This window comes from Vipera ursinii, assembly GCF_947247035.1.
Source record: "Vipera ursinii genome assembly, chromosome: 1".
In the NCBI taxonomy this organism is placed as follows: domain Eukaryota; kingdom Metazoa; phylum Chordata; class Lepidosauria; order Squamata; family Viperidae; genus Vipera; species Vipera ursinii.
The window spans coordinates 130,941,744-130,954,686 of NC_139512.1; the positions used below are offsets into that span (position 1 = coordinate 130,941,744).

Consider the following 12,943-nt stretch of genomic DNA (forward strand, 5'->3'; position numbering starts at 1 on the left):
ATTGACATAACCAGGTTTCACTGAAGTGGAGGAATAAAACTGGAATAAAAATAGCATAAAATACAATGCTTGTGTATGATAGCCTGAAGAAGACATTAATATTAAGGCTTATGCACCTATCTGAATGCTAATCTGGTTTTGCTTCTCCCCACTGTGCTGACTTCCCTAATGCCTTGCAACGCACCAGCGTGAAAAATATATCTTCAAGTCAAGCTTGATAGCCACGATGTTTTCTTGGCAGCAGTGCAGGTTTGCTATGCACTCTTTCCAGGGTTTTTTTTTTCAACTTCCCAGTCTTGTCAATAGTCCTGAATTCTCTGTGGGAGACCAGGGAATTGATCTATGCAAGAATTAACCAGGTGTTGTCCTACTTAGCTTACCACCCCACAGAAAGTCGGCTAGAAGCTGCTACATGCGGAAACACCCACAAGAGAATGATAAAGAAAAACACTGCCCATAAGTAAGCAGAAGAAAAAGAGGAGGAGCTACGGAAGGAATGTAAAACTGAACGTTCTTAGTTTCAGGAAAGAAGACGGAAAGACTTTGTTGAGCATATAGTACAGACATGTCAAACACAAGGCCCGGGGGCCGGATTCGGCCCGCGAAGTGGCTTCATGTGGCCCGCAAAGCTATCCTGGAAACAGTGAGGGAACGGCCCCCACTGCCTTGGCCCTGGCCCAGAGACCCTCCTTCTGCCAGAGACCCTCAGATCTGTCCCACTCCTGCCCAGGCCCCCATAGGCACCCTTGATGCGAACGATGTAGAGCTGACCACGCCCACCCAGTAGGCCATACACACTCTAGCCACACCCACCCAGTAGGCCACGCCCACCCAGTAGGCCACACCCACCCGGCCCCCTGAGGGCAACTGCAATGTTGATGCGGCCCTCAATGAAATGGAGTTTGACACCCCTGATATAGTAGAAGAGCAATGATTTCATTTACTCCTTTCTTACACCTGGAAAAGGAGCTTATGATTTTCAGATATTAACCAGAACTCCAGGCTAGCTGGAGTTGGTTCTGCAACAACCTGATTATCAATTTGAAGCTCAAATCTTGCCATCACCATCCTTCTCATCGGGGCAATATTTCTCCTTATCCTTTCTGCCTTACAGCTGCTTTCCTACAAACTATATTGCCCACTGAGTTTATCTAGTGCACTAAACTGTGTTGGGTAACTGGGTTCACAAATCATATTGCCTTGAGTTCAGGCTTTTCTCACATATTGTTAAGGTATTCCTGCACTCTGTGCAAACTTCCTGTGAAGCTGAATTGAAGCAGTTAAGGTTTATTGATTTCCTAGTGCTTATTCTCCTTTCAGTGGAAAGAAAGAATCTTTGCCAGCCACCACCACCCTTGCTGTTTTTTCAGTGTTACTGAGGCTTCACACAGGGAAGAGAGCAGCAGGGAGCAATGAACTTACAACACAAAAGGAAAAAAAAATGCAAATCAGTTAGGAAAGTAAAATGTCAGGCAGCTTTAAAAAAAATCCAACAGAAAGATGTAAGTAGAAATTTTATTTTGCAAAAACTGAAATGCTTTTTGCATGGTGAAATGCTTCTAGAAAAAGCAAAAATAAAATGAATATTTCTAGGGATGACTATTCCAATGCTTTGTGTTCCCAAGGGATTTGTTTACTGTAATGATGTGGCATTACAGTGATCTAGTGTAGTGTATCTAGTGTATCTAGTGATACATGAAGAGAAATACATTTACACAAAGCAATTATTCTAGTACTCTGGAAAAATATGAAAACTGATTCCAACTAATTTTCAAAGAATGGCTGTGAAACCCAAAGTGACGTATTGCAACTCATTTTTCTTTAACATTCACATTGGGAATATTATTTGGGAAGAATTCGATCCTGTGACTCCGGAAGAAGTGGACAGGATCATGGGGAAGCTGAGTTCCACCACTTGTTTACTGGACCCGTGCCCCTCCTGGCTGGTTTATGCAGCGCGGGAGGGGACATGGGGCTGGCTCCAGGCAGTAATAACTGCTTCTTTGAGAGAGGGCAGCTTCCCCACTGCCTTGAAGGAGGCGGTGGTGAGGCCCCTCCTCAAGAAGCCTGCCCTGGACCCGGCTATTTTAAATAACTATCGTCCGGTCTCCAACCTTCGCTTTTTAGCGAAGGTTGTTGAGAGTGTGGTGGCTCATCAGCTTCCTCTGTTCCTGGAGGAAGCGGATTATCTGGACCCCTACCAATCGGGCTTTAGGCCCGGGTACAGCACGGAGACGGCATTGGTCGCACTGGTGAACGATCTCTGGCGGGCTCGGGACAGGGGTTGCTCCTCTGTCCTAATCCTATTAGACCTCTCAGCGGCTTTTGATACCATCGACCATGGTATCTTACTGCGGCGCCTCAGGGGGTTGGGAGTGGGTGGCACTGTTTTACAGTGGTTCTCCTCCTACCTTCTGGGTCGTTTGCAGTCAGTGCTGACAGGGGGACAGAGGTCGGCCTCGAGGCCTCTCGTTTGTCGAGTCCCTCAGGGGTCGGTCTTCTCACCTCTCCTGTTCAACATCTATATGAAGCCGCTGGGCAAGATCATTCGTGGTTTTGGGGTGGGGTATCATCAGTACGCTGATGATACCCAGCTTTTTATTTCCACCCCAGATCAACTCAGTGATGCCCTCTCCGTGATGTCCCATTGCCTGGAGGTGGTGAGGGTCTGGATGGGGAGGAAGAGGCTTCGTCTAAATCCTGACAAGACCGAGTGGCTGTGCGTACCGGCATCTCGGGTTGTCCATTCTATTTCATCTTTATCTATAGGGGGTGAGGTGTTACCCCCCGTAGATAGGGCTCGCAACTTGGGCATCCTCCTTGATTCGCAGCTCAATTTTGAAGATCATATAGGAGCTGTGACCAGGGGGGCTTTTGCCCAGGTTCGCCTGGTGCGCCAGTTGCGGCCCTATTTGGACCGGGACGCCTTACGCACAGTCACTCATGCGCTCATGACCTCTCGGATAGACTACTGCAACGCTCTCTACATGGGGCTGCCCTTGAATACCACTCGGAGGCTCCAGCTGGTGCAGAATGCAGCCGCGCGAGTTGTGATGGGGGTTTCCTGATACTCCCATGTAACACCTCTGCTCCGTGAGCTGCATTGGCTTCCAGTTGTCTTCCGAGTGAGATTCAAGGTGGTGGTGATGACCTATAAAGCCCTAAATGGCATGGGTCTGGGTTATTTACGGGAGCACCTTTTGCCGGCGTTAACCTCCCATCATCCTGTGCGCTCCCACAGAGAGGACCTCCTCAGGGTGCCATCGGTCAAGGAATGTCGACTGGTGGCCCCCCAGGAGGAGAGCATTCTCTGTGGGCGCGCCTGCCCTCTGGAATCAGCTTCCGGTTGAGCTCCGGATGGCTCCCGACCTTCGCTCGTTTCGTCGCGACCTGAAGACTTGGTTGTTTGAACAGGCCGGCCTGGACTGAGGGATTGGATTTTAGTGTTTAAATTTTAAAAAAATTTAAATTTTAGATTGTATTTATTACTTAGGGCTATTGGTTTAATCTTATTTTAATTTTTATACCTTGCATGTTGTTAGCGTTTTAATTGCCCTGTACACCTCCCCGAGTCCTTGGAGAGGGGCGGTATATAAATCTAATAAAATAAAATAAATAAAATAAAATAAATATCTGACTTTTTTCTTTCTCTCCCCATCTGTTCCTAGATGCCAAGGAACAGATAGACAGTTATTAAAAATGTAACCTGATTGCTTGCAAAGGGCTTTTGATCTCTGAGCAAGAATTGCCTGTGAGTCAGAGTGTTCTGATGCCCAGCCTTTCTTTAACAGGATATGCACATGAAGTCCATATAAATTTAGTCTGAAACAGGATTATTTCAGAAAGATTAGCTGCCTGACTCCATATATTATGTAAAACTGCTATAAAACACAAAAGCTGGTTCACATATTACACTAAATTAAGCTTGTGTCAGATGAGTGGTTCTATAAATCAAATCAATCAATCAATCAATAGGCAAGCTATAGCTAATAATGGTTTACAAAGAAGTTATAAACAGCAGGTTCTGCTGTACTGAAGCGGTATGGGTTACTCAGATATGCACTGAGCCTTCCTCTTAAATGAATGAGTATTCAACTGAATTTGAAAGTGTCTTTATTTATTATCAATAAACTTGGAAATCTTTCAAAACATCTGCGGAGCTCTCATTGAATTGCTGGTATCTTTATAAATGTTCTCTTTCTACCTAAGGTTCTTTTTTCTCAGGACTTCATCAGACAATAGTTTTACACAGCTGTATTAAAACTTGTTTTCTTTGTTCAACCAGCTGTCACTGTAACTTCAATCTTGTATTGTTTGGTTTATCTTTTATTTGGGTTCAGCCTCTAATTTGGAAATGTTGCTGACATTTTTATTTGTGGGTGATTTTATGTATATGCGGCAATTTATCATTGCTGTCCAATTCGTATATACAAATAAAAATATACACATCTGCATTTAGTCTTATTATAGTGCACCACTAAAGTCCCAGAGCAAACTACTACCTGGTAAAGATCAGATTGCTCTGAACAACTGATTGGGAATGAGAAGCCAGACATTCATTTTTGGCAATCTCTTTTCATATTCATCCTTAATAACTTTTTAAAGTTTGTTCCATAGGTTCTCTGCTTGTCTATCAAAGAGATTCAGGGTATCAAAGCAACTCCTGAGTCTGCAAATTAAACATACCTGTTATTCAAATAACTTGGTTTCTGATCCTCTCACCATCTTGCAGCCCTCCTCCGAACTCACCCCACTTTGTCACTGCCCTTTCTGAACTACAGTACACAGAATTAAATACAAGGGTCTGATCAAGGCAAAGCACAGTGGCATAATTACTTCTTGTGATCTGGATTCTGTTTCCATTAATATATCCTAAAAAAGCAAGTACATCACGCTGCTGGTTCATGCTTACCATGTGATCACCTAGAACGCCCAGATTCTATTCATTACTGCCAAGCCAGAACTTCTTCCCCCATCTGTACTTGTACCTTTTATTTTTTATTTTCTCCTCACATGCAAGATTTTATATTTATCTGTGTTAAATTTAATCCTGTTTGCTTCAGCCCACTGTTCAAACCTGTCTAGAAGTTTTCAAATCTTCTCTTCCAAAGCGTTGGCCATTTCTGGTTTTGTATCAGCTGCAAATTTGATAATCATTTACTCAACCGCTTCATCCAGGTTATTAATAAATTGTTGAATAGCACAGAGCCCAGGGCTGAGTCCTGTTGCATTCAACACAGTAGAACTTTCCAATGTCAAGCCATTTATGAGTATTTCTGAGTGGAATTATTCAGCCAATTCTGAATCCATTACAGTTCTATCATTGGGAGCGTATTCTACCATTTTATTAATGTCAAATGCTTTGATGGGATCAAGATATGCTTTGTTACAGCAATTTCCCCAATCTAATAAGATAATATGTCAATGAAAAATGAAGATAAGGTTAATGTGGCATGACTGTTTATGCAAAATCCTTGCAGGCTCTTGTTAATTGTTGCATTGCTCTCCAAGTGCTCATAAATATGCTCTTTAACAGTCTTTTCAAGGACCTTGTCCACAACGGACTTTATATTAATTTATCTGTCCTATGTACAAAGGTGGTAGCCTGGTGAGATTAGGTCTGTCTGGATTTCTACTGCTGAGAAGCAAGCATAATCTTGAGATGCCACTTTATCATATATAGTTAGTAAATCTATTGCTTAGGCATGACCAAAAATAGTACACCTATTTATTACCCAATGCTAGGGCTATCACCTGGCCTGAAAGACGTATCTCTCTGCTGTTATCTAATGGTCTTAGGAATTTCTGAAATCTGAATATGGTAGCTGTATCAGAGAAAGCCAGGTTGTCAATATTTAATTTATATTAAACAAGCAACTGGATTCAAAATTTGCAATTCTATAAACATGCATTTTAAAAACTACATGTGCAGTAGAAAGCTGAGGTAATATAAAAGCTGAATTAAATTAATTAATGAAAAAACTGGCCAATCTACAACGTGAAAACAGTTTCATATCCATATAGTGATAAAGAGAGAAAGGCCTTAGATCAAGATACAATAATCAATGGCTTTTCTGATTCGAGCTCAAAGATGCTTGTAGGAAGCACACTACAATAATAATGGAGGACTTTAACTATTTTGACATCAACTGGGAAACAAACTCTGAACCCAGTGGAAGATCAAACAGATTCCTGACAAGCCTAGAAGACAACTTTGTCTCCCAAAACATAGAGAAGGCAATGAAAGGATCGGTCTTAGTGGATCTATCACTAACAAAATTCTCACTAAGAGAAATGAAATTGTAGAAGCGGTTGAAATTACAGGAACCTTGGGAGAATGACCATGTGATATTGGAATTCAACATAATACAAGCACAAGAGAATTGGAAAAAAAAAGTCAAAACTTTAAGAACATCTGGAGAAATAATCCGCATATGTAATAATACTGATCCTGACTGATTAGTGCTTGTATGGATCAGAGCTTACTCCCGGTTATAGAACCCTGTCCAATGAAGTTGCCAAAATAGTGAAGACGTTAACACTGCTAAAAAAATAAATTCTTAAGTCTTATGTGCTGTATTTCCTTGTAGTATGTGATCATAGGCAAAAGCATTCACACAGATGAGTGGTCAAGTTTGTTACAGGCAGCATGTGCACAAAAGGCAATCATGTTCTACTCCAGCGGCTCCCAACCTTTTCTATACCCCGCACCCCTAGAACGCTTCTGATATATTCTCGCACCCCTTATAAAAGTTCAAAATAACGGCAACAAATTATGCATATACATTATAATTTTTAAAACCCAAGTTTTCACACTCCCTGGACTATCATCTCACACCCCTGGTTGGGAACCTCTGTTCCACTCACTACATTCACCCTCCCGGCCTCCCCTAAAAAAAATCCTACAGATCCCTAATTTCCCAGCTTACAGGGCTGCCTGCAGCCTTGTTCATTTTAAGGCATTTCAATAATAAAATCTTCAATAAAACCTTTCGGAGACAGGGTTACCGCACCTTCAACTGCTTAGACGGCAGTGTTTCTCAACCCGTGCAACACGGAGATGTACGGACTTCAACTCCCAGAATCCCCCAGCAAACTGTACGGGCTGGGGAATTCTGGGAGTTGAAGTCCACCCGTCTTCAAGCGGGCAAGCTTGAGAAACGCTGGCTTTCAGAGTAACCAAATCCCGGCTAATTTTCCAAGGGAGCGTTCGAGAGGAAGACGTTTCCAACTACACCAGGGGTCTTCAAACTTGGCCCTTTTATGACTTGTGGACTTCAACTCCCAGAATTCCTCAGCCAGCGTGGCTGGCTGAGGAATTCTGGGAGTTGAAGTCCACAAGTCATAAAAGGGCCAAGTTTGAAGACCCCTGAACTACATACACACTGGGAAGAAGCGGGCGAGGAGGGTTCGCGCGACGCAGATGCCGAAAGAACCGGAGAGAGCCGTCCTGACGCGCGCAGTCACTCAACTCCCGAGCTTTTCCCGTGTGGGTGGAGCCCCTTTGGGCGGGCTCGGCTCCTACCGACCGTGACGAGGCAGCCGGGCAAGAAACAGACCCAACCCCACGCTGCAACGTCGGCGGCGGTTTCCTGGATCCTGGAGCCACCTGTCCCGGATTGCCCATCTTCCCTCCCCTCCTGTTTCAGACGGAGCCGGTCAGAGCCTTTCCCCAAACGAGGGAAACGAGCCTCTTCCCGCCTCTTCCGAAGCTTTGCTTGAGTCTGTCCCGCTCTTGCCCCACGGACGCCGGGCTGGCTCCCTCTTCAGACGGGCGCGAGGGGCAGCTTTCCCTCGGCGTCCTTCGGCTGAGCCGCTCCCTCCTCCTGCAATCCCTCCGTCCGGAACCACCCTAATTACGGGGGGGGGGGGTTCCCAAGCGCTCACCCGTCGTCTTCTGCCCCGGGTGCACCGAGGCAGCCTCCTCGCCTCATTTGCTGAGCAATCTGGATGGCTTCCCTCCTGGGTTGCCACGTGGGCTGGCCTGTGGGTGGCTCTTTATGGGGCAGGAAGGGCTATTTCCAGGATGTTTGCTCTTGTTTTGGCTCTCCTCCCCTTTCTTTCTTTCTTTCTTTCTTTCTTTCTTTCTTTCTTTCTTTCTTTCTTTCTTTCTTTCTTTCTTTCTTTCTTTCTTTCTTCTTTCTTTCTTTCTTTCTTTCTTCCTCCTTCCTTCCTTCTTTCTTTCTTTCTTTCTTTCTTTCTTTCTTTCTTCTTCCTTCCTTCCTTCCTTCCTTCCTTCCTTCCTTCCTTCCTTCCTTCCCTCCCTCCCTCCCTTCCTTCCTTCCTTCCCTTTTCTGGGGACTTGCCAAGAGGAATATTCGAGCCTCTTCCTGGGGTTGCGGAAGGAAAAGAAAGACTAGGGGTAACAGGATAGCAGTGTTCCAATATTTGAGGGGCTCCCACAAAGAAGAGGGGTGTGTGTGTGTGTGTGTCAAACTATTTTCCAAAGCACCAAAAGGCAAGGTGAGAAACAATGGATAAGGAAACTAACCAGGGAGAGGAGTAATCTAGAATGAGCTAAGGAGAAATTTCCTGACAGTGAGAGCAATCAACCAATGGAAAGGCTTGCCTTCAGAAATTGTGGGTGCTCTCATCACCGGCGGCTTTCAAAAAGAGTATGGGGCAATCACTTATCTGAAATGGTAGAAGGTCTCCTGCTCGGGCAGGGGGTTGGACTAGACGCAGGGGTGTCAAACTCCATTTCATTGAGGGCCGCATCAGCATTGCGGTTGCCCTCAGGGGGCCAGGTGGGTGTGGCCAGGATGGGCGTGGCCTACTGGGTGGGCGTGGCTAGAGCACGTATGGCCTACTGGGTGGGCGTGGCCAGCTCTACATCGTTCGCATCAAGGGTGCCTATGGGGGCCTGGGCAGGAGTGGGAAAGATCTGAGGGTCTCTGGCATGAGGGGGGGTCTCTGGGTGAGGACCAAGGCAGTGGGGGCCGTTCCCTCACTGTTTCCAGGATGGCTTCGCGGGCCACATGAAACCACTTTGCGGGCCGGATCGGGCCCCCGGGCCTTGTGTTTGACATGTCTGGACTAGAAGGTCTCCAAGGTCCCTTCCAACTCTTTATTATTCCATGTTCTAGGAAAGACCACACACCCTTCATCTGACAGATGGTGGCCCAGTGGCTGCTCTTGAACATCTTGGGGATGTGCATTATGGTCTGGGAGTGAGGAGAAAGGTTATCTCAGTTTTGGAGATGAATTAAAAGACAAAGAAAAAGAGCCAAACTAAAACTTTTCCAAGGGGCAACTCTTGAGTGGGCGTACAGGTAGTCCTTGACTTAAGACCACAATGAAGCCCAACATTTCTGTTGTTAAGCAAGGCAGTTAAGTGAATTTTGCTCCATTTTATGACCTGGGACAGTGCAGCCATCATGCCATTTGCCAGGTGCCCAAATTTTAATCACATGGCCATGGTGATGCTGCAACAGTCATAAGAGTGAAAAACAGTCATAAGTGCTGTTGTAACTTCGAATGGTCACTAAATGAATGGTTGTATGTTGAGGCCAATTTCAAACAGATAACCTTGACCACAGTTCTTTAGGGAGGGAAGGAAATGCTTTTTAATACTTCAGTTAATCTTTAAATAAATAAATCCTGTTATTAAACATTTTGTGGCAAATGATGTTCATTGATGTATTATTAATGATTCAGCAAGGGCACTGAATATCTGGAATATTTATAAAATCTGATTTTGTAATTTGGTTTTGTTGTTTTCAAGGGTGCATCTGGTATTTTCACAGCAACTGATGTGTATGGAAGGAGAGGGGGAGACAGTGGAGGCTGAAGTAGATAAAATATTCAGTTACGTAGATTTCTTTTAGTAAATCATTTAATAGAAACTAGATTTTACATTTCAGTTCTATAGGTAACCATAAAAAAATGGAAAACCAATGTTGTACAAAAAAGGATCGTACTTTGACACTGTCTTGGCTGTCGTGATAAACTTTAAGAACTTTACTGATTAATTAATCAGCTGATCTCTTTTTGTTGCTGTTAACTAGCTTTGAATCCTGAAATTCCCTTTTCTCAAAAGACAGGCAAGTTCACTATAAGGTTGACTCAGCCTTCCATCCTTCCGAGGTAGGTAAAATGAGGACCCAGATTGTTGGGGGCAATTAAGCTGACTTTGTAATAATACAGCTTGGGGGTGTGTGTGAAAGCCCTAACAAGCAGGCATATACATAGAATGAAGGCTACTGCTAAGCTTGTAAGCCGCCCTGAGTCTTCGGAGAAGGGCGGGATATAAATGGAATTAAAAAATAAAATAAAAAAAAATTTTATTCTTGATTTTCTCATTAATTCTTAGAATAGTCTGTTTGTAGCATAGAAAAATGATAATTGGTAACTTTAAGCATTGTTAAGCCCTTAATGAATTTATTCAGGCTGTTGCCAAAATGATAAGACTTCCCACAAATGCCAGCTTTTATAAATATATTGTGTATCACAGACAAATATTAGCTGAAAGAGAGATGGTCGATCAAATATTTCTTAAGATAATGTTTTCCAAACGCGGTCAATGATACTTTTTTTTACTATAATGAAGTACAAAAACAGTATTTTGAAATTATATTAGGAGCCTTTGGGACAGAATACATCTACCAGGCTATTAGTAGTTTGTTTTTGTCTCTTTACAAAATATTAGCTGTCTTGCTGAGGAAATTATTTTACTTGTTCTTCAAACAGCTTTGCAGTTTGTTTAGCTTATGCACTGACAGATTGTCCAATTTTCCCCCCCCCCCCATTGCATAGAGGAAACTTGAGTTAAGCACATTCTGATCTCCTGGAAATTGTCTCCTGGAGCAAAGAATGCTTCCAAGGCATTTTAAGGGTCTAATAAGAATTGTGGAAATACTAAGATGGTTTGCAGTAGAAAAAAAAACCACAATCAAGTGGCTAAGCACCGACAACATAAGGCCCACCCACTTTGAATGATTTTTTTTAGAATCATAAAGAATGCAATTCACAGTTCTAAGTGATAGTTCAAGTTGATCTGAAACTTTGATGGCAGAATATTTGACAAAAGTGATATCCAGATGGCATATAATTGTATTTTGTTCATTATTTATTACAGTTTTCCTAATCCCCCTTTACAGTCCAGATTTTCAGAGCACATTGCCAAGTGTTTCTAATCATGACAAAATAGCAATAACTAGAACACACGCCAGCTTAAAAGCATTAAAGATGGTAAAAAAAACATCATCAGAAAATATAAAACTCCTGGCCAAATGAAAATATCCCCTTGTGCAGAAAAAAAAAATCAGGATGAATGAGGTTCCTGGGAGAGGGCTTTCTGTAACTGCAGAGGTCAGGAGAAAATATTGTTCTTTTCTGCTGCCACCCATCTTCTCTCAAATACCTTGCTCCTTCTGATTCATAGTTTCCTTCTGTCTTTCCCTGTGTGACTTTCCTGTCTCTTCCTAAGAGCAACCAAGAAAGGATAGACAGCTCTTAGCAAGATCTAATATCATTACTCATAGATCTTAATTAACCGAAGGGTTCCATTGCTCATTCCCTTAGGTAAGCTGCAGCACACTGAGCTATGTTTCAAATAAAAGTAGCAGGCAAGACTTGAAATTCCTGGCACTGTAACTTACATTCTGGAAAAAAAAACATTACAAATTAAAGCATTGTAGATGTTTTGTCTGTTAATTAACCTTGTTAACCAGTCATTTACAGTATAAAACAGAAAAAATATTGTTAAAACTGGATATATTAACATCAAAATAAAATAACAGAGGATTAGAAATGCTAAATGTGAAGTTTGTAAGTTAACAAATAATTCAGTCTGTTTTGCAGAAAGTGCATTTCAGACTCAATAGACAGAGAAAAGGCTTAATTCTGAGTTAAAGTACATTAAATCTACAGCAAATCTGTGTGTGTGTGTGCGTGTGTGTGTGTGTGTGTGTGTGTAAATACTCTGCTAAACAAACTGGATTTTCTTGTATTTCTTTTGAAGACGTTTTGCTTCTCATCCAAGAAGCTTCTTCAGCTCTGACTGGATGGTGGGGAGTGGAAGGATTTATATTGCTTGCAGACAGATGTTCATTTGCATTCCTTTAGAGAGTCCTTGAAACCATTTGGAGGTTTACCTGTGTCTTCAGTCACCTGAGTAGTGCAAATGTGTGTGGAGCTTTCTTGGCTGCAGGATGGTTGTTGTTGTTTTTTTCTCATCCAAGAAGCTACTTGGATGCGAAACGTCTTGGAAGTGAAATGTCTTCAAAAAAAACACAAGTCCAGTTGCCTCCTGAAAAAAGCACCTTTGGGACATTGACTTCGCTTGTCAGAAGCCAGCTGGTAAGGTCGTAAATGGTGACCACATGACCTCAGGTTGCTGCAACTGTCAAAAATACATTCTAGTTGCCTAACAGTCAAATTTCAATCATGAAACCGTGGGGATGCTGCAACAATTGTAAATGCGAGGACCAGTTATAAGTCACTTTTTTAAGTGCTGTTGTAAGTTTGAGTGGTGACTAAGGGAATGGTTGTGAGTCAAGGACTATGTGAATAGCCATGACATTCCCTAGTACTCTCCTATCCAAGTTACCCTTCTTCTGACTCAGACAAGAGTTCAAATACTGCCACAGCTGAGACACCTATTAATACTATGGTAAAAAAGGTAAAGGAGTCCCTACAGATTTTACTCTGCTATTCGACTATAGGGGGCGGTGCTCATCTCTGTTTCATCATTGCAGTCCAAAGTCATTTCCATGTTCATGTGGCCAGTATGATGTCATGTAGTGCTGTTACTTTCCCACCAAAGTGGTACCTATTCATCTACTTGCATTTGCATCCTTTAGGTTGGCAGGAACTGGAGCAAGGACAGGAGTTCACCCGTTGCATGGTGCTCGGGTCTCTAACCTGGGCTGCCAGTTTTCCAGCTGACAAGCCCAATGTCTTAATCTCTGAGCCATCGCACCACCCCTTTAATACCATGAGT

At 43.1% G+C, this 12,943-nt stretch overlaps 1 protein-coding gene across 1 annotated transcript in view; it reads right to left on the bottom strand.

Annotated features, from left to right (window-relative positions):
* Positions 1-8,248, bottom strand: part of SLC12A8 (solute carrier family 12 member 8) — an 80,791-nt gene extending 72,543 nt beyond the window's left edge. The window contains exon 1 of the mRNA XM_083356536.1: positions 7,888-8,248. The gene's annotated coding sequence lies outside the window, so the exon portion shown is untranslated. The remainder of the gene's footprint in view (positions 1-7,887) is intronic.
* Between the last annotated feature and the right edge of the window lie 4,695 nt (positions 8,249-12,943).